We start from the raw sequence: 27,721 nt of genomic DNA on the forward strand, positions 1-27,721 counted from the left end.
AGACTACTTGAGCTTTCTTTGTCATGAACAGTGTAGTTTCAAGCTGCATGACACTGAAGGCACAATTTGAAGTTCTTTTAGTGCCAGGAAATGGTAGGTACAAATATTTATAATTATGTTGTTGATAAACAGGGCTATATGGACATAGAAAAGTAATATTATAACTTCCATTGGGAGGCTTAGGAGGTATACCTGTAGGCAGATTTTATAGTATGAGAAAATGCTAATAAAACCTTAATTAGTGGAGTCTGCTGTTGCAAACACACAAATAAAGCTATTTTTTTTTCCATGGTGTAGCTGTGATGATAACATATGGCCTCCAAGCGTTTAAGACTTTATTCTGGAAACATTTATGCATCATTAATACTTAGCCCTTCTGGTAGGGAATAAAACATGATTTAGGAGCACTGCCTTTGCTCTTGTTTCTCGGCATGTAGACGTGTTGTTGGTTGAGGTGGGATGAAAAGGCAGCCAGAGCTATTTAGAACACCTGCTTCAAATACTGGACATCCACCTATTTTGCATTTTTTCTAATATAAAATGTCACTTGTGATCAGAGGCTTTTATGATACACTGATATGCAGTAAATTTGTATGGTTTCCAAACTACCTAGACTTCCCCAATGTAGTGATCTTGATGTATCAATATGATTCTTTAATATTAAATAGGGTCTGTATTTTGAAATCCTGATGCATTTAAACACGTGTACCTGTACCAAGAGGAAAAGATACATTGTAGGTCCATATAACCAAGTTGAAAGTTTGTAATTTTGTATCTTGCACTTTCTTTAGAATAAATATTTTTATTTGGAAACTCTTGGCTTGCACTGATAATTATGAGGAAAAAAAGCTTTATTGTTTTGTTGTGGTTTTTTTTGGTCTAAACAAGGACTTTTTTACTTTTTTATTTCATAACTTCAGATACTGTTTAAGAATTTACATTTGCTCTCAGACATTTTCTGGTATTTGAGACGCTCATTTGCTAGGTTTATCTTTATCCTGGAGAAGTGTGTATGTGTGGTGGGGGGAGGTGGAGATCACAGGTGAAGCTGTTCAGGGCAATTATTGCTTATGCAGGTGCACTTGGAGTCTTGGCAACAGCTGAGATCAGTTTGCCACCTTTTAGTGAGTGGAGACTCCATTTACATCTCTTTCTGCTACCCAGGTATTAATTTTCTTGTTAAATTATATTAAAGATAATAATAAAAAAAATTGATAATTTGACATTTAAGTTCTCTTGATGTAGCTGAAATGTTACAAAGGTGAGCAATCTGGATCGAAGATATGTGGCAAAATTTGGTTGTGTGGTATGTTGTGCAGAGTTCAAATACTGTTGTAGCAGCTTGTTTGGTTGGTTTTAAGTTCTAGGCTTTTCATTAAATAAGCAAAATGAGAAAAAAGCCAGGAATTAATACTGTTACCTATTTTGAGGCTGAATCTTATTTTATATTCACCATTCATTTTCAGGCTTTGAGTTGAAGGTTTTTCTGTTGACAATATCTAAGTGCATTCTAGATACTGATAGGAGGAAACTTGGAGCATTTGGAAGGGAACAGGTGGGGTTTCTGGCACCTAGGAAGTTTCGGAAACAGTGTGGGAGTGCTAAAATAAGCCTAACAGCTGGATGTTTCTGCAGAAACAATGGGCAGTTAAAGCTAACAGTACTGACATTTACTTGTTATCTTTTTGGTATTAGACTTTATAAGAGACTTGAAAAGGCTGAAGCAGCATATAGAGTGTTGCAGGGGGTCCCAATGTTCTGAAGACTCCATGGCCGTGTGTTGCACCTCTTTTACTTCTGAGCATGGGGGTTAGAAGCCTAGTTATATTTTTCTAGGAAATAAATGCATAAAAAGGCAGCACAGTTGTGAGGACTGGGTAGCAAGGTCTCAAGTAGTGTCAGGAGAAAGCTTATGGGAATGATACCCGCTTGTGTTTCTCTGAATGAAGTTAATTTCAGAGGGCAGGTTGTGCAATGCGTTAATGATGTTTTAATCAATGTTGTTTTGGGTGTTGGTGGAGGTTTTTTTGTTTGTTTTGTTTGGTGGTTTTTTTCCCCCTCCCTTTGTGTCACCTGCAACTCTGCATTAAATACTTAGGAAGATGATTGTGTGGCCCATCAGAAATGTACTTTTGGGGCTTGTAGGGTTACATCTTGTACACTCCTGATAGGCTGTTCGAGCTGCTGTAAGTTTAAAAACTTTTATTTATTAGAGGAGCAAAATGAGGCAACAGGAGGCTGTATGTCCTCCCCACAGGTGTGTTGCTCTCTCCATTTACAAGGAGGGGGTGAGGGGAAAAATTGTACCTTACTTAAAAGTTGTAGTCAAGATTACTGGGCAGAAGCAGCACCAAGTTGAGATTGCTGTCAGGAGGGATGCTAATTCTCTTCTATTCTCCAGCTGAAGTGTTTTAACAGTAGCTTAAAATAACCTAAACCAAGGTGCCTGAAAGACTTTTAAATACATAGTAATTGTTTGAACTCAAAAAAAACACCAGGGGAAGAGTACAGCAAAATCCTGCTTTTTATAATACTGTTGGATACAAAAACTTTACTGTTACAAAACTGTTACTGTTACAAGGTCTTTCAATTTGTTCATAGATTTAAGATACTTACACAGCTGTGAAATAATTTGAAGGAGTATTTATTTATTTAAGCTCTCTAAGGAGTAGTCTCCTGAGGTGGAAAACTTGTTTTCTTGAGGGCCCCAGTGGGATACTAGTCACCCAGTGTTCCTTGAGCATCCTTCATTTCAACACAGTGCAGACTATATAATACACTGAAGTCTGTTCAACAGCAAAAAAAGACACAGTTTTGAATGGGAGCCACATTTGGGCTACTTTACACAGCAGGGGCAGCTGATTTAAGGATGCTGACGTTCACAGTTTTTAACAGGACATGGGGAAGACACTGCATCTAAAACAGGCCAAATACATTAAGTGTTTGGGGAAGTATCAGTTGAGTATGTAACCTGCTGTGGACCCTCTTAGGGAGTGCAATATGTTTTCTGTCCTGCAGTACTAAGTGGAGATGTTCTTGTGTTTTATGAGTGCAGATGATGAAATTCTGTTTGGCTGTTGTGTGATAGCACAAGGTACTGGAAGAATCTTCCCGTGAACTTTTTTAATGCCTCTAGTCAATTTGAGTTGCAGTATCTCACCAGTTCTTGCAGTTTTTTCAGAATTGTTAGATGCAGCACACCCACAGCAATTTTTTAAAAGAAAGAAAGTATTCCAGGCAGATTTCAGAAAGCAAAACGCAAAGGCTGCCACAGCCTGATTACATACCATAGCAGTATTTAAGATAACTGTATTTGAAGAGTTCCAGGTTTGTATCACTATGTAACAATGCATTTTTCTAGACAAATATATTACTTACGTGTGTATGTTCTTGTTATTCACTGGTGGATGGTGAACTGTTTATCCTAGTAGCAAAGACTTCTGTATTTTGATACTGAATATTGTGAATTCTCTAATTTGAGTCAATGCTCAGGCTGTGTGTAGCTAGCTATAGATTTTGGTATAGCATACGTAACATGTTTAAAAACTAATTCATACATACATGCATATGATAGCATTGTAAGTCAACAGATTTGTGTTATTGTTGTTATTGTCATAGCTGAATACAAATGAGGTAATTTCTGTTACAGTATTAGGTGAACACTTCCTAGTGAAGCTTCCTTTTTTCCTTTTTTTTTTTTTTAAATTCCAAGTGGATAGAATAGTATCACCTAATTTAATAGAGTCCAGTCAACATATGTTTTATGAAGATTCTCATGGTAGTGCTTTGAACCATTCAGAAACAAATGCGTTTATGACAATATGGGAAAATTAATGAGTGATCACATTTTAATTGCTGTGGGTTTTCCTAGCATAAAGAGGAAAGAAATGATAGAAGGAAGCTGGAAAAGAAAATGGTGTAATGGCACAGTTTTTAATGTTGATGGTAACTTAAGAGCAAGTTTGGGGACTAACATTTGTTTTCTTGGATAGCTAGCTCATTAAGTGAGACTTAAATGGATTCCTTTGGATCTCTTTGGCAGGAGAGATACAGCAGCTGAGCAGTGGATAATGTATTTTATCCAGTAGCTGATGCAGAGGATGATAAAGCTGGTTGAAATATATTTGCTGGCTACAGGCAGAGAAGAATTAATTAAGATTTTTAATTCGCATCCGAGTGAGAATTTATACCTGGGAATTGATAGCATGATGAAAGTTAATGATAATTTTCTTTGAAAAATTGTATGACAAACAGGAAACCATTAGAGTATGCTTAGTTGGAAGCATTTAAGAAACACAAATAATTTACTTACAGTTTTCAGAACACTAATAGAATAAAAATGCTTCAGAAATACAAAGGTTTAAGGCCCACAGATACTGATTTCTTAAGTTTAAATTTAAAAAAAACCCAAACCAATTAGGCATATAGAATCTAGCCCTGCATGAAGAACACTCTGGGTAGAATGTATTTTAACTTTGTTACTGATGAATCTAACTTGTAAACCAGCTTGAAGTAATTCACAGAGACTGATGACTCTTTAATTATGAGGGCACAGCTAATCAGATGAAAGTTGTCCTCTTGCTGAGTTTTGCCAATAAATTGTCTTGATGCCAGCAGATGTTTTTTTTTCTTTCAATTTAATTATTTTTTTTTAGTATGTATTTTACACCACTGAAAACCTTATGAATCATCTTCTGTAAAGAATAGCACAAGTAACTTGGTTTTGCCAATACCGGTAAAGCAGTAAGCAGCTCTTGGAATGAAATTTTGTGATAGTAGTTAATCTTACAGAAGAAGATACTAGTTAGCTGAAGGAACAGTGCAGAAGCAATCTTTATTGAGCATAAATGTATTGGGCCTTCTTTGTTAAATGCAGCATATATTTTCAAAGATATATTGTATAATTAACTTGATTAGATGAGGAAAAAAAGTGCCTGGGACTAATCAAGGCTCTACAATCCATTGGTTTTAATAATTTTTCCCCTTATGAAATGCAGGTGCTTGGTTTGAGTGTGAGGATGGTGGTGCTTATCTTCTACAAGCTTTGATTAATATCTAATTCTCTGCATCATGGAAGGAGCTAATCAAATATTCTATTTGCTAATCAGCTTCTCAATTTGATTAGTAATATACTAATCACTTAAAAAAATCAAATGTGACAAGGTTTTTGACTTAGTTACATCTTTGAGGGTGAGGACGTAGGTGAATTTGCTTACTAGTGCCAGTTTGATGCAGTGTGTTAAGTCTGAGGCAGCTGCAGCCTCTCCAAGAGCACCAGGGAGGAGAGAAAGCTCAGAAGCAGATGCTACAGGCCTTGCTGTTACAGGCTGCTCTTGAACTTGTGTCCCTGGTGCCTGCTGCTTTTCCTAGTCAAGAGCTCCTTTACCTAGTCAAGAGTGAAAGTAGAAAAGCAATGTCTCTACTGCTCACCTGATTACTTCTGTTCTCACTCTTGGGATTTCAGTGGGGCTTTCCTTTTGTAGATTTTTTTTTTTTTCTTTTAACATATCCTAACTGTGGAAAATCTTATTTTTAGTGTTTAGTTTTGCTTCGTGGCAGATGTCACTGAGAAGGTGGCAATATGTGAAATATGTCACCAGTGGTGTAGGGCTTCTGCTTTGCTCTGTTGGCAGGCGCTGCTGGTTGAACAAATGGGACTATTCCTCTTGTATTCATGGCAGAAGCCTTTGCTGGCCACCTTGTGTTTCCTTTTTCTGCTGGTTGTAAAATACTCTTCCCTAATCCGGTTGTCAAAACAAGCTTCCTTTGTTGTTTTTTCTCTTCATGTTTGCCTTTTTCCTGATGAGAAGTTGATAGTGCTTTGCCACAACTTTCAATGTACATAAGTTGCTTCATTTCTGTTTGCTTACTTGCTGTTGCTCATGGTGGGTTACTGAGCCTGGACTCCATTAAAATGTATGGCAAGAGGAGATGTATGTTAGCCTGTGTAAACACATTAAAAGTTACAGTAAGCTGTATATATGTAGCTTTATTTATTAGTAGGGCTTTTTGTGTGTTACAAATCTGTAGGGGTACTTCTGCTAGGCCACGATGGCTGTGTTTAAATTCAGATTGGGAAATAAACTAGAGAGTAAGTTACAGTGTCTACATGCGTCCCATTTATAATTATGTATACATCAATGAAACCAAAGTCCCAAGAGCCATCTTCTGAGGACATAAGAGACCAGACTGCCTGCTCTTGTCAGAGAACTGTTAAAATAGAGAATTTAATTGACTTTATTACTGTAATTACTTTTTTGGTTCAACTTTAAAACCATAAAATATATTTTTTTATTATCATTTAATCAGTATTTAATTTTCACTTTAAAAATGTTGCATCTTCAGCTCTTAGATGGCTTCATCTCTTCACTTCTCCGTTGTCTGGCAATATTTGCACTAGTCACTGGCTGAATATTGATCCAAATAAGAACAGAGTGTTTGTTGTTGGAGGTCCAAGACATAACTGGGGTGGCAAGGATATATCTACCATTGTGAATGTGTTTCTTTTCTTTATGTAATGAATAGGAGAATTAATGCATCCCCATTTGCTTAAACTAGATTTACTATAAGCAGTAGCCAAAAAAAGAGTTGCTCTAATCTGTATTTGACTAAAAAGCAACACATGCTGACTGTGTATTTAAAAAGTAAAAAGCCTGGGAGGTGAATGGTAAATATTGTGATAACTGTTTTTTTGTATGCTGCCTTCTAAATGCCAGTATGAATTTGGCCTGTGTATGGTGGGAAAAACATAACTTTTTAATGGAGGAACATCAGTTCTGAAGCGGTGGTAGTCTTCAGGTGCTTCTCCCTAAAGTAATTCAAGGTAAATATGCTGTTAGCAGGTCTTTTGTAGGGAATGGACATGCAGAATACAAGGATACATTTAAATATTTTATAATCGTTGAACAGCCTTAATTTTATTTTTTTTTTTTTTCCAACCTGTTTTGACTTGAGATTGAACTGAGATTCAAGAAACCTGCAAGTATTTGAATTTCATTGTCTATTTTAGAGTCAGATGACCTTCCTAAGTGGAATAGGGCAGAGGTAGAAAGCCATGACAAAACTATTAGTGAAATTTCCAGAAGAAACCTGATCTTGTTGTTCTCTGCCTTTTAACTGTGAAGATTTTGCTAAGATGCAACCTGCTTTGGACTTGAGATTGAACTGAGATTCAAGAAACCTGCAAGTATTTGAATTTCATTGTCTATTTTAGAGTCAGATGACCTTCCTAAGTGGAATAGGGCAGAGGTAGAAAGCCATGACAAAACTATTAGTGAAATTTCCAGAAGAAACCTGATCTTGTTGTTCTCTGCCTTTTAACTGTGAAGATTTTGCTAAGATGGTGTTCAGATTCATCAACTTAGATTATTTTTTGCCTTAATGTCCATAAAATATTACGTCCTTCTGTTAGAACAAATATTGCTTACTTTGTTGTTGTTTTTTTTTTTTGGCAGAGTTAGGCCAACCTGCCTTTTGGGGCCAGGTTGTGTCAAGACAAACCTAGGAAAAGAGGGATAGAGGCTGCAGCTAAGACAGGGCTGCATTAAGGACTGGCTGAGCAGTTTTGCTTGCAGAAAAAGTACATAGCAAAGCAGGTTGTTACTTTCAGTGTTTGGTAATGAATCCATAAAAGGACACTCCTCTTGGAGTACTTGTTTTGACATCATGGCTATTTAGTTTACAGTGTGTTTTGAATGCATTGTTACAATATTTTAACACTGCCATTAGCAAAGACAGAAGAAAGGGGATGGCATCAGTTAAAATAGACAGGGGACTGTGTGACTTTATATTTGCTCATTTAGCCTTATAAACTACTAGTTTATGGCCAGATTGTGGCACTAATAGTCACACAACTAGTAGGATATTGTGGAAGGATTTTGCTCAAATGGCTGAGGCTGCAGGTGCATTCTCATTGGAAGGAAGGATGGGGAGAGGATATTCCCAGTGTGATTCAGTAGTGCCTGCAGTGTGGCAAGTCCCATACCTTTTAACTGCAATGTCACTAACCATGAAAAATAAACAATCCTGTGCTTCAGTCCTCGTATTTCTTCAGCTCATTCTGCCTGTCAGTTGGAGTGTAGGGCACAGATGCTTCTGGTATCTTTCCAAAGAGCATAACAGCTGGGGTTCAGACTTGTGCAGTCTCTGGTTACCCTTTCATTGGTATTTCTGAAAAAAAACACCACAACTGAATTAAAAACCCCACAACCCTTAACACCAGATCTGGGCGTGTGTCACATGGCTCTTTGGCAAGTACTCAAAAGAGTATTCTGCTTTCTAGCAGTTCCCTCACAATAAACATGCACAGTTTTCTACCGATGCTCAAACGGTATGTGATAATGAATTTTCCCATAGACATGGGAATGTCATACCAGCCTTCTAAGGGCAAAAGCTTTTAATAATACTAATATACTGCTGGTTATCTGCAATAAGAAAGATATTTCCTGTGGTGTCATGCTCAAAGAAATGTGAGACTTTCTCTAGGTTGTAAGTAAATCTGCCTGCTCCTAAAGAACCAGAGACTGCAATAATGGCATTCAAAATGATGCTGACATCAGCCCGGTGGTTCTTGCTACTACTGAAAGAGCAAATAATTGCCATTTAATTCTAATGCAGTGAGATAGCCTGGAGCTAAATAATACATTTTTGTTAGTAATTATTTAGCACAATCCCAAGCCGCAAAATAAATTTACATACGACTTGTCCCTTGTCAAGTATCTTAGAGGGTATATGGGAACACAGGAAAGAAAATTGCTCCAAGAGGACAGTCTATTTGCATTATTTCAACTGTTAACATTATTAGAAGCCTTTAAATAAAAACGAAATATGAGTTACTGGTTTGAAACATTAAGACCTCCTGCATGCACTATTTTACAACATTCCATCAAAGATATTACCTTTTTATGTGAAAAGGAATGCATCAATACAAACCCCTTTTCCTCTATCCTGAGGTATGGAACTCTTATTTGTGGTTGTTTTTAATAATGTTCAAATAACTGAACACAGTGAAGGCTGTGTGAAATTCCTCCTCATTCAGTAAATTGAAAAGAAACCAAGTAATTACTTACAAATGTTGGTGAGTTGATTTTTGCATAATTTTAAAATGCAGCTCTGGTTGTGTTGAACTGAAGGTGTAATATTCAGCAGAGGTTCATTCATTGGTGGAGATGTGAGTCCTGTGCTTTGTGCTTAGCTGTGATCTTTCAACCTGTGTGCTTCAAAATGAGCCGGACGCAACTTGGAGGGCTCCTTGAGGCTGAGAGAAACCTGGCCCTATTGGGATAACCTCCCTCCTCACCTGTGCCCTTGCTGGCCTCTGGAGAGCACTACTAGCCACCTCATCATCCAGTGGAAACCTGCTGGAGATCTGTGTGCAGACCAGCTCCAGCAAATCTGGAAATTACAGTATTGTTGAGTAAACAATAGCATTTATCTTTAACAAACTCCCACAGTGGAAAATGCTGTCCTTATTTACACCTTATTGCTCTTTTAAAAAAAAAATAAAAAATATATATTTTTACATCTCTGTGGTTTGGTTTCTCCAAGATGACACTGGTTGCACTACAATTGCAGCACTTTTCCTGTTATTCTATTATCACAGTCCTGCATTGTGAAACATTGATGCCACAGTATGTATTAAACAGGGTAGTACAAGGTCACTTTTTAGAGCACCCTTCTCAGACATGGGGCATTTTACTGGTTGACAAGCACTTCTCCAGTGAGAGAAGGCTGGGATAGCTGGCATTGCTCAGCCTGGAGAAGGCTCAGTGGGGATCTTATAAAAGTGTTTAAATACTTAGATGGTGTAAAGAATGTGAAGGCAGGCTCTTTTCAGTGGATCCCAGTGACAGGACAAGAGGCAATGGGCACAAACTGAAACACAGGACATTCCCTCTGAACATCAAAAAAGATTTTCTTTGCTGTGAGGGTGATCAAATGTGAGTTGCCCAGGAAGTTTGTAGAACTTCCATTCTTGAAGGTATTCAAAAGCTGTCTGGACATCTTCCTGGGCAACTAGGTGGCCTTGCTTGAGCAGCGAAGGTGGGCAAGATGACTTCGAGAGGTCCCTTCAAACCTCAACCATTCTATGCTTCTGTGAAATCCTTGATCTGGTGTGTTACTGCTTTTGCTTTATAGTAATTTTTTACTTGAGTTTGACTTTTTGATTAAAAAAATAAAATAAATAAGGCAGCATTAAAACAAACCTAGTATCCCTTGTTTAAACAGATAGATTGGAAAAGAAGGGAAACATGGTCCTTTAGGTTTGCTGTTCTCTTAGTTCTCCATTAGTGGGGAAAAAGTTAAATCAAGGGCTCCAAAATCAGCTCATGGCCTGGTCTGGCTGATCTAGGCATACTGACCAGTCACTAGGTGGTTCTGGAGTGGTTGCACAGGGATCGCAGAGTGACGATATGAACTGGCTAATTGGGATTGAGCTGCCGATGTTGCTGTGGTCACCTGCAGCCATTCCTTGGCACATAGACTGACTGTGGATAAATGTGGGGACTAATTATGTTTTTGTAGAGAGAAGGAACAGAACAACAACAACAAAAAAAAAGGCTGAGGTGGTTCATCAGTGAAGAAAGAGCCAAAATTGCCTCTCTCTTTCTGATACTTCAGGTTTCAGTGATTACTGGTCTTCACAGGCTTGGATAAAAGAAGCAGGATGCTACATGCTCAGATAGGTCCTCTCTTCTCAGGCTAATAGATAGGTACTGGAGGCTCTTATTGATTTGTAAAGTGCATCTTACCAGAGTTTCTTGAAAGTCTGCAATTTATTTTGCAGCCCAGTCTAAAGCGGCAGGTTTGTGCCTGAAACAGCTGCCAATTATAATTTCTCTTCAAGTCCTTCTGTTCAAACAGTAATCAGGTTGATAGTGGCTTTTCTGAGATGAATTAATACGATTGTTGTGGTAGAGTTATGTAGGTTATGCTGTGTCCACTTAGGGTGTGGACTGCAGGTCCCACCATCTCTTTCCTCACCTGCAGTCCATCTGTCTGTTGTGACCAAGTGGGTAGCTCTGGAATTTGAAGCAAGGCCTTTGTGAACGTTTTGTATGCTGCTTAGTTCTAGTGTAATAAGCTTTTTTTTCTTTTTTTCTTTTTTTTTTTTTCAAGAGACTTAAATTGTTCTTGGGTCCCTTAATATGCAGCATTGGCTGCTCTGTTTTCCTTTGAGGGAGGTGATGAGGATACTTTTATCCTTCTGAGGTGATCTGATGTAAAATGGATTACAAGAAGAATGACGGCAATTTAAGTGCTTATTTTGGTAACCATTATTTTTATTAGTGATACTTAAAATTTACACACAGAATAATGTTTCTGTGATTTTGTGTCAAGACTTTTAAAGTTGGGTTTCAATGGGGAGTTTTGTACTGAGGAGAAGGACTTTAAACATACATTTGCTATTTTTTAACAAAGCAAGGTGCAACATTAAAATATTCTGTTTACAGTGGCAAGTGAGTGCAAATCAGGTTGTAAAGGTGGGCAAGCTGAATGAATGTCTATTTTAAATAATAATTTTGAGTTGCTCATTCTGAGGCAAGTGCATGAGGTAGGCTCAACCGTGATTTAAATATAGCCCTGGACTGTGATTCACAGTAATTAGATTATTAACATTTGCTATAAAAATATGTACAATTTAATTTATTCTTAAGATGGCCCATTAGCAAGAAGGCAGAGTTCAGAAAGCTCCTGGGAGTTTTTGAAAAGAGATGGCATTTTATTGTAAAACAGAGGAAAGGGAAAACTGCTTCGTTCACGCACCTTTGTATCATTCTTCTAATTGGCTAGCCTGGGATTGACTTGCTCTTCAAGAGGGTCACATTTGGGGAATAAAGGAGTTTGATCCTCCTCAGATTGTGACACCCAGCATGAAGTGAAGACCTGGAGCTGTTCTCCACTTTGTGGAGACAAGACAGATGTCTGGGGTAACTGTAAGAGCCTGAAGTCTGTCTCACCATTGCTTCAGCAGTCAGTCACAGTATTTGTTAGATGTGGAGCAAGGGAATTAGTTGTTTTTTGTTGTGTTTGTTTTTTTTTTTTCAACTAGAAACCCCAGACAATTTAATCTTCCCAGAGAATAAAGATGAGAAACAGTTCACTCTGGTTTTCATAGACTCGCAGAACGATTTCCATTCCATAGAATGGAAGGGGCCTTAAGAATCATCTAGTTCCACCCTACTGCATGGGCAGGGACACCTCCTACTAGACCAGGGTCCTCAAAGCCCCATCCAACCTGGGCTTGAACACTTCCAGGATGGGGACATCCATAACTTCCCTAGGCAACCTGTTCCAGTGTCTTACCACCTTCACAGGAAATAATTTCTTCCAGATGTCTAACCTAAATCTACCCTCTTCCAGTTTAAAGCCATTACCCCTTGTCCCATCACTACATGCCCTTTGTAAAGAGTCCCTTCCCAGCTTTCCTATAGGCCCCTTAAGGTACTGGAAGGCTGCTATAAGGTCTCCTTGGAGCCTTCTCTTCTCCAAGCTGAAGAACCCCAACCCTTTCAGTCTGTCTTCATAGGACAGGTGCCCTCCTCTGGACTTACTACAATAGCTCCATGTACTTGTGTTGAGGACTCCAGAACTGGGAGGAGTACTCCAGGTGGGGTCTCACTGCAGTTATTGCTGACTTGGAAGTGCGGACTTGCTGGTGGTGTGCAATCACATGGTTGAAATATTTTTGCCTTGTTGATCTGATCTTTAGCAAAAGCCAGAAAGATCTGAAAATTATTATTCTTTATCATGGCTAAATTATATATTGAAAAATGTTTCATTGTACAGAATACCTGAAATTTATTGCTTTCAATATTTTGACTTCTAAGCTGTAACTATCCAGCACCCTGAATCTATGCTTTTCTTAGATAGGCTTAAATTAATGGACTAATAAACTTTCATTTTTAAAACAGTATGTTACTGGGTTACCATCATTCTCAAGTATATTATTTAGGGAGGAGCACGTTGTCTCTAATCCATGACATGCCTTTCTGCATGCTGGTAATAATTTCATAATTAGAGCAAATTAGAGCATTAGATTTGAACATGTAGTGAACAGTGCTGTAGCATTTATGTTGACCTATGCCAAGGGTGTTAAACACCTCTAAGGAAGTGGAACAAGGAGCCAAATTCCTGAAATCTTGAGTATCCTGAGCAACAAAATACATTAAAATAGAGCCAAGTGACAAGTATAACTATGATTTTCATTCATGATACTCTGCTATAAGCCAAGGAGCTATTAAAAAAAAAAATAATAAAAAATTCTATATAGTGGCCTTTTTTAAAGCTTTTCATTTGTATAGCTTTGGTCGTCTCTCTGCACCTGGAGACAGAATTGTATGGAAATCCTCAGCTGCCAACACTTACCTCTAGAGGTTCATAAAGGTGGCATCATTTATCACAGGCTGTACCATGAGTAATGCCTATGTTATACAAAGCGGTAAGCAGTTGTCTTCTCTGGCTGGAGAGTATGATCCCTTAAATGTGTCTGCTCTGTACAGCATGGAGCTAAGATCATCAAACTGTATGCAGTTTGGTCGATTTTTCAGCTGCTTGACTACTAGGAAAAAAATGAGGCACTGGAATTGAGACAAAAGGCAAAAAGGAGATGTTATGAATATTATAAATAACCTTGCTTTTTTATAGATACTGCCAAATAGCAGAAACATGTAGAAATAGAAACATGAGTGTTAAATAGCTCTTGTAAAAGCTTCTGCTATTTTGTATTTCTGTGCTGTTGTCATTTGAAGACTGCTTCTAAAAGTTGTGGGGAATAAAATGATTTCTTAGACTAGTTTTTTCTTGAACTTTTTTCCCCCCCTCTCAATTCTATATAAAGTTTTAGCTATTGGTGTTTTGAGATAGTGCAACTGGAACCAGGTCAAGACAGCATTTTTATAATACATGTCAAACTCTAAACCTACCACAAGAAGGTGAATCCTTCAAACTGCTAGGTTAAGAGATTCATTTCAGGTCATGTCAGAGTAATTAGGGATATCTATATGGATTTGTATTGCTGATAAATGCAGTAAAGTATATTTGCAAAGTATTTCTAAGTAACTGCATTGGATAATTCTGGCAATTCTAGATGTTTGTCTGCTCTCTTCTCTTGTCTCTGACTATGTGAAAATACCATGATGGTTTTGTGACAGATACAGCTGTTTATTTATTTTTAACTGAAAAAAAAATAAAAAGTGTAGGCGAGCTACAGGGTTTTCTCCCTGTGGAATGGCCATGCAGCTTGCTCCTGACTAGAGATGTGGGATGAGCAGGGCAGTTCACAAGATTATCTTGACAATGAAGCATAACTCATATTTTAGATGGGCTCCCTCAGCTTGTGTAAGGCTGGGTATCTCCCTCTTCCTATAGTTGGAAATGCATTGACAGATCTGCCCAGTTATGTCCATGTGACAGGACTGAATGGCTCCTCTCTCTTGCTGGGCAGTGAAATCACCCCCTGGAGACCTGGGGAGAGGCTGAGGGAGCTGGATGCTGCTGGAGGTTTGATTCAAGTTCCCATCCACTTCCATGGCCATTCAGCTAGAAGGCACCCTCTCATGTCTGCCTTCAGCCTGTTGCCTGCTGTGTCCCTCTTCAGTGTGTTGTTGCAGGAGGTAAGTTTACGAAGTCTGATGAAAACTGGAGTCTGAAGATGAGAAGTGACAGACGACATCTCTGGAGTGCACTCTTTTGTTGTTGCCTGGGAACGGGAGAGTGTTGCTCCATAATATGTTTCCTCTTGTCTGTTCAGGGACACCCTGGAAAGGGAAGGTTGTGAGTGTTCTTGAACTGTGGTCTGAAGCAGGATTATTGCAGTCAAGATTTACGCTCAATATTTCAACTGTTTCCTGCTTCAACACCATCTCTGGGCAGCTGAGATTTCAGTCATTTTTAAATACATTTCATCAAGAGGCCGTTGGGATGCTTCCTGAGAGTTCCTGGTAATTTCATTGAATAACTCTGCCATTAGTTAGCCCCAAATTTCATTTTGATTGACTTTATTAAATGAGCATTGACTGTCTTGATATTTGAGTAAAGACTTCTCCTGGCATTTGTAAATATTCAGGTTGTGTTTTTTAAGTTTGTGATTAAGTTTTGTTACAAGACTTGCAGTAATGTTTCTCTGCTGTTTGGGTATGTGTGCCTAGAATTGGTATCCATGTTTTCCTTTTTAGCTCCATTATATATGTTTCTGTACTTAAAATTCTCTGAAAGTTTTATCAGACATCTTGAATCTAGTGATTTTCAGAGATACTTTGGTTCATTTGGTAAAACTGGATAATATTTAAAAGGTGTATATGGATTTGCATATGGATGGTGCTTAATCTTTAGTATGAACAACACTTCGTACAATTTTGCCTTCCTATTTGGGGCTTTTAGACAAATCATTTAAATGTCTGACTTATAATTATTTATTGTGGTAACAAATGTTTCACAATTATTGTGAAAGTAAATAGGGTTGGTTTTTTTGTTCCTTTTGTTAACATTCAGTGAAATCCCCATTAATTCATGTTGAATGATACATAACAGAATCGAGGAGAAAACAACTGCAAACTTCCTCACTCTCTGTCAAATCATTAGCCATTATGCATCTCAAGAAAGCACCTTCAGGACATTCTTGTGTAATCTTTGTACAAAACATCTTTTATAACCAGTTCATTAGTGGTATTTACTGTGTTATTGAATAAAATTCTGCATTTCTTGATTGCATGTATCGTCTTGAAATTAATCAAGATTCTTCACATGAGAAAAGAGAATATTTGACCTGTATTACTCCATAAGAAAGTGACAATCAGCTGTCAGATTTTAGTATCTTCCTCCAGAACGATATATGTAAATTATTGTGGTGTTCTCTAGAGCTGCTTTTACTTTTTGGAGCATAATGCCCGGTATTGTTTTTTAATTTTAATTTAGGAATTATTAGGAAGTAGAAAAAAGACATTATAACAATGAAGGGTTTTACGCTCTGCCTGTGTGCTCAGTATTCAGGCCAATTCTTGTCTCCCTATCTCAAAAATCGCTAAGGACAAATGGGATAGATTCTAAAAAGGGCAAGTATGATCAAGGGTACGCAATGACTTCTGTGCAAGGGAGGACTAAATTGGCTAGGACTCTTCATCCCCCCAAAAAAGAACTTTATTTTAGAACTCTATAAAATTGTAAGTACCATGGAGAAAATGAATAGGGAAGAAATGTTCACTGTCTCATCTAAGAAAAGAACAAGGGGAAGTAAATGAAACTAGCAAGAGCTGGCTTAAAGCAAACGAAAGGATACAGTTCACTGTATAAACTCCTAGCTGTAGGAAGCTGTAGATAATAAAATTTGACATGGGTTTAAGGTGTGATTGGAGAGTTTCAAAGAAAAGAATCCATGAAAAGTTCTAAAAAAATCATGAAACAATCCAACAGTGAAGCAAACAAAAAAACCTCCAAAGAAAACCCAACACTTTGGTTTTGGAAATCCATGAACTGTTGGAGACTAAGAGGATATTCTAAGCATGCATGTTAGATATTTGGTCTGTTTTGAAGTTCTTCCATACCTTAAATTGACTTCTGCTACTATAGGCTTTCTAGATGGACCCATATATTCTCTAATACTCTTGTGGTCTACCAGTGGATTAGCATATAGAAGGAAGATATTTTTTGGTATTTTTTTTTTTCTTTTAAATGATACATTGTGAAGTGTTTGTGTACTTAAAGATCCTTAAGAATATGTCTGTCACAACCAAGTGCTATTCCATGCAGTTTAGTTTAAAGTAGTGTGCCAGGATAGGAACCTGTTTTGCCACGTTCTGCACTTGTTGCAGTGACAAAATTTTTGGTACTCGTAAGAAAATATGCAGAATTCTGCTTTAGACTTCATGGTGGTTTTTTTAAGGCTTTATTGTTTAGTTTTGTGTATATAAATTTTGCACTAAAACCTAAATTTGATGGTATGTAATTCAAAGAGTACTTTTTTATTTTGTGAACACCAAAGGTTCCAACTGTTCCATCTGTATAACCCCTGCTTTTAAGTAACACTTGGTGGAAGAGTTTGAGTTTGTAATTTTTGTTTTTTTCTTTTCCTGACATGCTCTGTCCATGCCCTTATATTGTTACTAGGAAAAATAAAGCATTTTAGCTTCCCCCAGCAAAGTCACAGTGGCTCATAGGAAGGAAAGCCTAAAGATATCATGGATGTTTTCTTAATGGAAATGCTCAGAAAACCTTTCTGCAGTTCTGCAAAAGTGCAGCTATATGCAACACAATTGATGACATTGTTGAAACCAGCCTTTCTGTGTCAGGTAGGCAGCCCAGCAGATTGTGCAAAAAGACACACTCTTCCAGTCACCTCCTAGTGATAATAAAAGGACATGAAAGCATTGTATACTTTACCTGTAAAAATCATTAGTATCCTGCACGATTTAGTGAAACAGTTTACATAATGATGGCAAATTTTGAAAAAGCCACCAGTATATAGTTATATTTTAAGATGAAGATTTTTCCATGGGTTCTGCTTTTCTGTTTTAGTTATTTATAGATTTCCACTAAGTGTTGTGAGCTATGCACATAGAAATCATCTTTGCTATAAAAGGGCCAATTGATTCCTTCCCAAGATGCCTTTTCATAGTACAAAGCAAAAAAAAAAAAAAAAGTTTTAGCTTATAGTGCACATCTGTGATATTGTGTAACTGAAATTTCTCCTGCTGCTTGACATTTACTTAAACAGAGGGCATCTCCAAGAACGGTTTGTCATTGTGGTGACTTTTTATTTAATAAACATGAGTGTGTTAAGTGCAAATAGCTACATTAATATGACATCATTGCTGAAATTTACACATATAAAGTCAGGACATTCAGAATAATGATTCTGGCAACTATCATGACTTTTCCCCTTTTTTATGTGAGGTGTACTGTTTTCTATTACCTATTTCATAAGCACTTGTGTCTTGTTAAATACTGAATGTGGTTGGACCACTGCCGGTCTCATATAGAGCTTTGGATTTTGGTAAGGTTATAATCGCATTGTAATTTCCTCTGCAGTAGTTTAATGTCAGTGAAGTAAATATGGTGAGAAACCAGTAACCTTCAGTCTGAAATCTCTGTCTTTCCTTGAAGATTATTTTAACCTGAATGGAGAAAGCATCAGGAACTGAAACTGTGCAGGGATCCTGGCTAAGGGAGGGCCAGTCATCAGACCTTCAGTGCAAACTAAGCAGGATGAAGCAGTTTCGTTCCCCTGCCACTGGACATCTTTGGACTTGACAGTGTTCACCTTTGTAATTATAAAATATCTCTGCTATAGGTATTCTGCAGCTCCACAGTGTTCGGTGGTTGCAGCATAATCCAGTAGCAGGTTTTCAGTTGGAACAGTGACATTTTCTTAGATGAGATGAATTAATGCAATACCCAAATTCTTTAGAGTTAATATAGTTGAATATAAATGAATGGTTACACCAGGTTATCTATGTTGGTAGGAGGTTATGAATAATTTCCTGAGGAAAGCTGTGTCAGAAATCTTTTTAGCCAGCATTACTATAAAATCTTGGAAATAACAGTCTGAGTCTATACTTAGTTTGCTTGGGAGAGAAATGCAAGTTTGGGAAGATGGGTATTGGCACATCCAAAACTTTTTCTCAGAACAATGTGAACTCTTTGGAAATAGCATATAATCAGCACAATGTGAGCAACTGCAGGCACAGCAGGTGCTTCCTTTTATGTGTAAGTGTAAAATGTGTTTTTACTTACTCAGCTAAAATAAAACAAAAAAATGCTTTAAATGCAAGAAACATATTGTATTTGCACTCTTGGTGGCTTTGTTTGCTTTATTTCACAAATAAACATCCTTTTAATTGCCAAAGGACACAGTGTGGCTCCATAACAATAATGTCATTTTAAGGGAAGGCTCTATAAGACAAAAAATCCTTTAGTACTATTATTAGCTGGTAGCAGAGGGCAGGATTGTCAGGTAGTCAGCAGGTGTCTGCAGGTGTATTGTTACAGTGAATCCCCACAAACAAAACTGAGGCTGGACTTCCCCTTCAAGGTGGTATGTCTACAGGCTTCTCTGCAGGTCAGCTGGCAAAGAAATGTTTTCCTTTCCTGTTTGAAACTAGGTGTTCCTCATTTTTCTGGGTTTTTTCTGGCTTTTTTTTTTGTTTAAATATCTAGAGGTACTATAGGTTTTTGTAGATGAACTTGAAGTCAGTTTTGCTAATTAATCAAATGCTTTGCTAATTGGCCTACTAGTCAGTCTGTCTGAGAGCAAATCAAGACCAATATAAAGCTTCTTGTTGCACAGCATGTACATAGCTGAGGAGCTGCTAGGTACATTAAGTCTTGTCACCTTAACACAGTTTTGTTGTAAGAGAAGCTGCTTCTTCAAAAGAAGGTTCAGACTGAACCTTGACACTTAATCTAAATACTGAAGTTACTGAGATTTACTTGGATGTAATTTTGAGTGATTATTGGTTGATTAAAGTAGCTCTCTGTGTCAGTTTCAATCATGAATTTGCCATATGTGTCAGAGTCAGAGTTTATCATGCTGATGGATATTGGTCCTCAATTGAGTGTTTTTCACATAAATGGGAAAGAACAGTTTGATAATCCCCTTTTACAAGCTGTAACAAAATCCCTCAGGGTAGCTTTGCAAACATATCAATCCACTGCAATAGCACTAAGCAGCTAAAAGGTAAATACCCTTTTCACCTTCTGTTTTATAAGCCATACTCTCATGTGTGTCAAATCTGTTGTGTGAGATGGAAGCTCATTTAAATATAAATAAGCATTCTCTGATAATGAAATTTTAAATGTGTCAGAAATGGAGTATGACTGAGTTAGATATTCCTGCTATTGATTATAAACAGAAGAGCTGATTATAGAAAATAGTAAGTTATTTTGAATTTGCTGTACTCAAATCAGTAGTTAATTTCATTTTTAAACCTATAATCACAGCAATAATGAGCTCCTGTGTTGTGCTCCAAGTATAACATGCTTGGATTTGTAGCAAAAGACAGGTCTGATTATTGCTCTCTGCCAGCTTTGCCTCTTCTTGCTGTAAGCTCATTTCACTAGCTTTTCTATATCTTTTCATAGAATCATAGAATCATAGAATCTTAGGGGCTGGAAGGGACCTCGAGAGATCATCTAGTCCAACCCCCCTGCCAGAGCAGGGTCACCTAGAGTACATCACACAGGAACTCATCCAGGTGGGTTTTGAATGTCTCCAGTGAGGGAGACTCCACAACCTCCCTGGGCAGTCTGTTCCAGTGCTCTGTCACTCTCACAGTAAAAAAATTTTTTCGGATATTCACCTTGAACCTCCTATGCTCCAATTTACACCCATTACCCCTTGTCCTATCACTGGTCATCACCGAGAAAAGCCTAACTCCGTCCCCCTGACACTCACCCCTTACATATTTGTAAACATTGATGAGGTCACCCCTCAGTCTCCTTTTCTCCAAGCTAAAGAGACCCAGCTCCCTCAGCCTTTCCTCATAAGGGAGATGTTCCACTCCCTTAATCATCTTCGTAGCTCTGCGCTGGACTCTTTCAAGCAGTTCCCTGTCCTTCTTGAACTGAGGGGCCCAGAACTGGACACAATACTCCAGATGTGGCCTCACCAATGCAGAATAGAGGGGGAGGAGAACCTCTCTTGACCTACTAACCACACCCTTTCTAATGCACCCCAGGATGCCATTGGCCTTCTTGGCCACAAGGGCACATTGCTGGCTCATGGTCATCCTCCTGTCTACCAGGACCCCCAGGTCTCTTTCACCTACACTACTCTCCAGCAGTTCAGCCCCCAACCTGTACTGGGACATGGTGTTGTTCTTCCCCAAATGTAAAACTCTGCACTTCCCCTTGTTGAATTTCATCATGTTTCTCCCCGCCCAATTCTCCAACCTATCTAAGTCTCTCTGAATGGCAGCACAGGCTTCTGGTGTGTCAGCCACTCCTCCCAGCTTTTGCCCTGAAAGGTGAGGCTTCAACCCTTCACCAAATTAGAGTGTTCCTTCTGATGATCTGTTTTATTGGGATCAAACTAGATATTTTCGTATTTCCATAGGAAACTAGAAAGAGGATTTTCTAGTTTGATATGAGTGCTGGAAGGTGAATTGAGTTTGGAAGTAAATAAAAATGAATTTTTTGTCCTCGCTGTGCTTTTGTAAAATTAGTGACATTATGATTAAGTAATTAATTAAAATTATCTCATTTGAAAAGTGTGTATGAAAATTGCTTTTAAATTTCAGGACTTAGAGTAAGAATTCTAATTTCCAAGTGTTTCTTTTTTTGGTTTCTTTTGTGAACAGTTACCATTAATTTAGAATCTGGAAAAGTGACCATGTAGTAATTGCATTTCCATCTGCATTGACTTTATCAACACACTTACCTGCCAGTTCTTCTTTAGTCAGATTTCTTGAGTGTTTCATATAGTGTGGTGTGATTTATCTGACATGTAATTTGGATAATTCACAATCTTGCCTCCTTTTAATCTTGGAAAGCTGTTAATTGGAAGGGCATGTCAGAAAAGACTTATGTAACATATAGCTGCATGGATGTACAACTTGCTAAAGCATTAAATGAGGAGTGCCACATCACTAGGATGAGATCTGGCATGGAAGTAGGTTTTGTCCATGAATCCCTGCATGAGGGAGGAGAGCCAGCAGGGCTTCCTGAGGCCAACCGTCTGGCATGATGATTTGAGCTCAAGTGCGTATCCTGTCCCATGCTGGCAGAGAGGGAAAAACATGACTGGCTATTGCTTTCTCCTGCTTTGTGCTCCTACAGTTGTGTGCAAGTTCTGATGTGCCGAGCATAGAATCAGGAAAAGGAGCCATCCATGATATTCATACTGGCCTTCTTTACAGAAGCCTTGATTTTTAAAATTTTTAGATCAGCATTAACACAAGCATTTCTATGGCCTTTTTTTTTTTTTTTTTTTTTTTTTTTTTCCCCAGGTTCTTAATTTTAACTTTCTTTAAGTTTGTATTTGGCATTGTTTCTCCAGGATTCTGTAAATTCCAGGTGACTGCATTGATGACTCCAGTGATTAAGATTCTGCTTGTCATATAAGGATGGAAAATAAAACCATTTTGTTCTTCCACCATTCTTTTTGAGTAATGTGGAATTCTTTTACATCATGTTAAAGGCTGCATTAATTCTGTCTTTTATGCTGTTTTTTCTGTTTCCTCTGTACATTTTGTAATTTGTGCTGTCAGTAGCTGTTATGAAATTTTTACCCTGAAGTTTCTACGGGTTTTCAGTCTATTGTCAACTGAGTACTGGATATTCGGTAAATTTTGCTTATCATATTTTCCACTTTATATGTTTACACAGGAACGATTTTTGCCAAGTTTGATAGAGGGAAAGTAAAGGCTGAAAATCTTCTGCTGAAAGTTTCAGAAGTAACACTTATAATTTTTTTAAGCTCTTTATATGCTTCTCAGCACATCAAGAAGCAGTAGATAGGAAGCTGCTGGGGGGAGCGAGGTTCTTAAGAGGATATAAAGCCTTTTATCAGACACTTGTAACTTCTGATAGATTTTGGTACATTTCTCAATAAAACCTGACAAACAACATTTATGGTGTTTATGAAGGTTCTCTTTATTTCTCTGTTGAACTGTCCTCCAGATCATATCATAGGCTAGAATCTTATACTGTGTAAGATTTTTTATAGCTATATCTTGTTCAGTGAATATTGGGGAAAACAGATTTCTGGATGCATTAATACATACACATCCACACAGTGAATTTCTGAAGACTAATTTCCTTTAAAGGAGAGTTAAATACTCTGTCCTTTCTGAAATCAGGTATTGCAATGCTAGTTAACTTAGAAATTTGTCATCTTCTGTATGTAATGCACAATACATGGTTTAGACAAAATAAGGAAATGTGAGACACAGAGACGTGTTTACTGGTTAAAATGCATAGTGGCCAAAACTTAAATTTTCATGTATATGCATTCACACTCTTGTTTTTCTCTCCTTCCCCTCCTATTCCATGCACAATTCTGCCCTGTGAGTTCAAATACAGTGCTGTGGAGCAATGCTACTCTTGTGTGGTTTTGGGGGTTTTTTTGTGTGTTTTTTTTTTTTTTTTTTCTTAATGGTGTTTATATATGAATAAAACAAGTGTTCCTTTGCAAGTATTGTCTGCCTTTATTGGCAAACAGTGTTGAAGACATTATATATAGACACATTCTAGGGGAGAATGATGGAAAGAGGCGCCTCTGAAGCAGCTGTACTTTACATCTGTGCCGGTTCTGCTTTGTGCCAGCTTTGGGGTCACTGACTGCTGAAGGATGCCATAGTCACTTGGAATCTTTGAAATCATGATTATCTGAAATAGGATTAGGAAGAGGAAGAGAAGGGTCAAATGGAAAACTGCATCAGTTTATGTAGCTCAGTTCTTAAAATAAGATAAATGAAGCATGAGATCACGTTGTGTGTGGGAGTAATATTTATCTCATTCTGCTCTTCTCTTTGGTGGTGTTGCTTTCCCCTTAGAGTGGTAATTTGCAGCCTTTTCATGACCAGACTTGGCAGTTTCATGTGGAGAACAGAACTGGATACAGCGTTCTGCTCAGGCATAAAGGGGATTTCAAAATTGCCTTGAAAATTCAACCAAATTGAATGATTGTATTAGTTAGGTAGTAGTGAAGCTGCTTTAATAAACTGGCTCTTTTTTATCTTCTCCTCCTTGTCTCCCTGATATCTTTTAGAATAAAGAGAGTAAATGCTGCTCACTTGGTCTGGAACAGTTACAGTTGTGAGATAATACAGTTGGCTCTTCAGTTTGTTTGCTAAGTAAGGCAGTATTGTATTTGGAGACATGCTTTACCTATATCACTCAAGTGGTGTGCAAGTGAAGAGGGATGTAATTGATTTAGCAAGGATACACTCTCAAATACAGCTGTGTATTAAAGGAAACACTTTTACTTCTTATTATATCATTCTCTGTGGCATTATAAGATTACTTTCGAGTATTCTTTATTTTTGAGTGTGCAGATTTTTGCAGCAAAACAAACTGTTGGGAAGGTACCCAATTCAGAGGTACCTCTAGGAAACACAGGTGTCCATGACTTTATTTTGAAATAAAATATTAATGATTTTTTAACCAAGTTGCTAGAAGGTTTTATGTGATTCAGTTTTATTTACTAGACTTATTTAAATGTTTCCATTGTTCACATTCTGAAACTATAGTAGTTTATCACAAAAATGTCTTGTTGTTCTCAACACCAGATAATCTCTCCAATTGCTCTTCTGACTTGTCAATATGTATGCAGTTTGAAGATGTTTTCCACATAGAATACCTGCTATTATTGATATTTTCTTTGAGTCAGAAAGTTTGAGGAGCTGTCCAGAGAGAGTGTAAGTTCCAGAAACCCAGTCAACCTCCAAATACACTGATTTTTTCCTTCTCTTTATGTTATATAAATTTCTAGAACTCAAGGAATTGATAAATAATTTGGTCTTTTTTCTTTAATCATTGTTTCAACTGAAGATGTGTAAACCAGGATGATGCCATGGATACTAATCTGTTTTTCATCAAGAATCTGTGAAGACAGAAAAACTGTTTCTTCCAAGTTCTTATGCTGTTCTGGTTGTGCAGGTGTTTTCCAAAACTACTGCTTTTGCTCATCCTAGAGGGTTGTCACCCATGTTGGGTTTTTAATGCTGTATTCAGTGCTTTATATAAAGTAAAGCCACTTGGAACAGGTTTTGATGTGTTCCTCCTGCAACTGACCCTGTGAGTCAAGTGTTCAGACTGACGTATTTTAGTTTGTTCAGCTTAGAGAAAAGAAGGCAACCTCATTGCTTTCTACAATATGAGAGGCAGGGGAAGGGTAGGTGCTGATCTCCTCTCTCAAGTGATCTGTGATAAGACATGAGGAAATGGAATGAAGCTGTGTCAGGGGAGGTTCAGGTTGGAGATTAGAAAAGGTTCTTCATGGGGAAATGGTCACTGGACCAAACCTGTTAGAGTTCAAGGAGCATCTGGACAGTGCTCTTTGTCATATGGTTTAGTTTTAGGTAGTCCTGTAAGGAGCAAGAAATTGAACGCACTGATCCTTTTGGATCCCTTCCAATATATTGGAAATATATATATATATATATATATTAGGTATTCTGTGAGTCTATTACACTAGTTTGCATAGAAATGGAAAATGACAGCAATCACTAATGTTCTTCTAATGGCTCCTCATATTGTAATATAACATTTGCAAACTGTGAATCATGAATGAATACATGTAAAATGTTACATCTTTTTGAGGAAAAATAGATATTGTAGGTTCTTAACTAAAAGTGAATTCTGAATTTAATGTAATAGTTTTATTTAGCTGCAAACTGATGTTTTAATCAATATTAATTGATCAATATTAGATTTTTCTTTAAGAAACTGAGTAAAATTGAGCAACCAGGTCTAGTAGGAGGGGTCCCTGCCCTTGCAGAAGGGTTGGAACTAGGTGATTCTACTCAGTGGTTTTTAGTTGTTCTCACTGTAGGAAATCTGTCTGATTTATATCTATGGAACTTGTCTGTGAAAATGTCATTGCAGATGGATTCTTGTTAATGGTTAGGATCCCTGTGATTTCTCTATCTAGCTTTAATATACTTTCTGTATTCCATACGTTTTCTGCAAAGTAATTTGATTTACTAAAATGTGCCAGTGTCTAAAAGCAGGTTTGATAGTATGTTTTACTCCATATCCAAAATATCTTCTTACTTGTCTTTTGAGTAATTTCTCTGTGGTAAGTTCTTCATAAAAAGAGATTTGGAGCAGAATTACATTTGAAACACTGTATGGTTTTCATTTGTATTGATTTAAATCCTGATTATCAAACATACTACTATGTACCTGGAAAGTTTTCAGCAGTTCAGAGAATGACAGAATGCCTGTGGTCAGAAGGTATCCTCCACCTCAACAGGGTATTTATACACGTTGATGAGATCCCCCCTGAGCCTTTTCTTCTACATTTACTTTGTGCTCCCTTATGTGTTTGTCTGTGGCCACTTTTCTTCCAGTTACATTTTGGTACCCTATAGTGGTATGTGGAGATCTTGGGAAATGTTTTTGGAAAACTTCTGATGGCATATATCATGTAAATATAAATCCTGATTTGACAGGTAACAATAGTTCAGGTTCCTTTAAGCACAGATTATGAAATAGTCACAACATGGGTAAAAATGCTGGATTTTTTCTAATGAAAAATAAAATGCGAAGGAGCCGTCTGGTTGTCAGAGTTTGAGCTTTATCCTGTAAATCACTTTAAGAACACGGTGTTTCTGTTTTATTTATATGAATGATGCTGAATGAGCCATATGATACGTTCCCTTTAAATTACCAGATTGATGCTAGCTTAGTTCATTTCCTATGGAGGTCCATTAGATCACTCTCTAAGCAAGTTACAAAAGGTTGAAATGAAAAAATATGGTCAATTCCTCAGAGAGGGGTTTCTTACCAGTTATTTTTGAGATAAAATGCAATTTGTTTTTACTACTCCTTCATCAGAAACTTGTTCTCCCAAACTTAGAACTCATCCATACAGAATGCAAAAACAGTAATGAAGTGCCCATTTCTTTCTTGCATGCAAGGGATACCTATCTGCCTCTGTTATCAAAAACACTAGGAACAGTTTCAAGGTCCTAACTTTAAAAATACTGGAAAATGTTGGAGAGTGACAAGGGAAAAAGAAAGGCTATGGTGCATAATGTAGTTTAAATAGAAATAGCAAAAGCTAATGAATATGAACTCTTCAGCACCCTAGAGTGTTTTTTCTTGCATCTGCTTTGGATGTATTGGAAGAGACTTCAACCAATGCACTCAAGCAGGATGACTCCTCAGCCTTTTTGTATGCATTTAGATTAGTCCTGCAGAAATATATGAATATAGTTCTTGCCTTAGAGAATCTGGCAGCAACCAAGACTGTGATTAAAACTTCATACTGCAGCAAGTACATTACAAATCTCTAGATAAAGCTCATAGCTAAACTTCATGCGCTGCTTTAGTACTGTTTCCTTACACAAGTTAATAAGATATACCTACCTTCCAACTGTATTTTTTTTCAGTAGTTTGTGGTTTTAGTGTAAGGTCTGTAAGAGCTGGCTTTACATGTCATCTAAGTTGAGTCCCACTAATTGGATTACTACCCTGATGAGTAGTTCATTTATTCATGGGATGAAGTATGTTCCTCTGTCAGATTTCCTCTGCACTCACTGTGCTGCTGTCCAACGTGTTTAAGTTAATTCCAATGTAACTTCAGTTCATAGAATTGACAGCATAGGTACTGCATGTCTGATGCATTAAAGCATCTATATGAATCTGCATGTATCTATGTTCTATGCCAGATTCTTACTGATTAACTCCTGTTAAATAAGCATAATTTATTTTTGCACAGCTTTCCTCCTCCGATCCAGAATGTGAAATAATATTTTGAAATCTCTGTTTGTTTCATGGGCTGAGAATTCCATTGGAAATCTGGTCTCAGGTAAACCAAAACAACATTTAAATTTCTGGGCAAGTGTACAGGACAAAGAAGGATGAGGCTCAGAAAATCTAGATGTGTGTACAAAAAAGGAAGTGTTAAATTTTAAAACAATAAACCAATAGCTCTGCTGCCAGTTTAAATTGAACCATTATCCCTGATTTGCTCTTTCATGACCTTTTGTGTAGTTTAGACATGGAACTTCCTGCACCTCTTAGTTTGACATGCAGTGGAGCAAAGAGAACTCTCTAA

The sequence above is a fragment of the Chaetura pelagica genome, unplaced genomic scaffold (assembly GCF_000747805.2).
Source record: "Chaetura pelagica isolate M959 unplaced genomic scaffold, ChaPel_1.0 scaffold10, whole genome shotgun sequence".
NCBI classification, from domain to species: Eukaryota; Metazoa; Chordata; class Aves; order Apodiformes; family Apodidae; genus Chaetura; species Chaetura pelagica.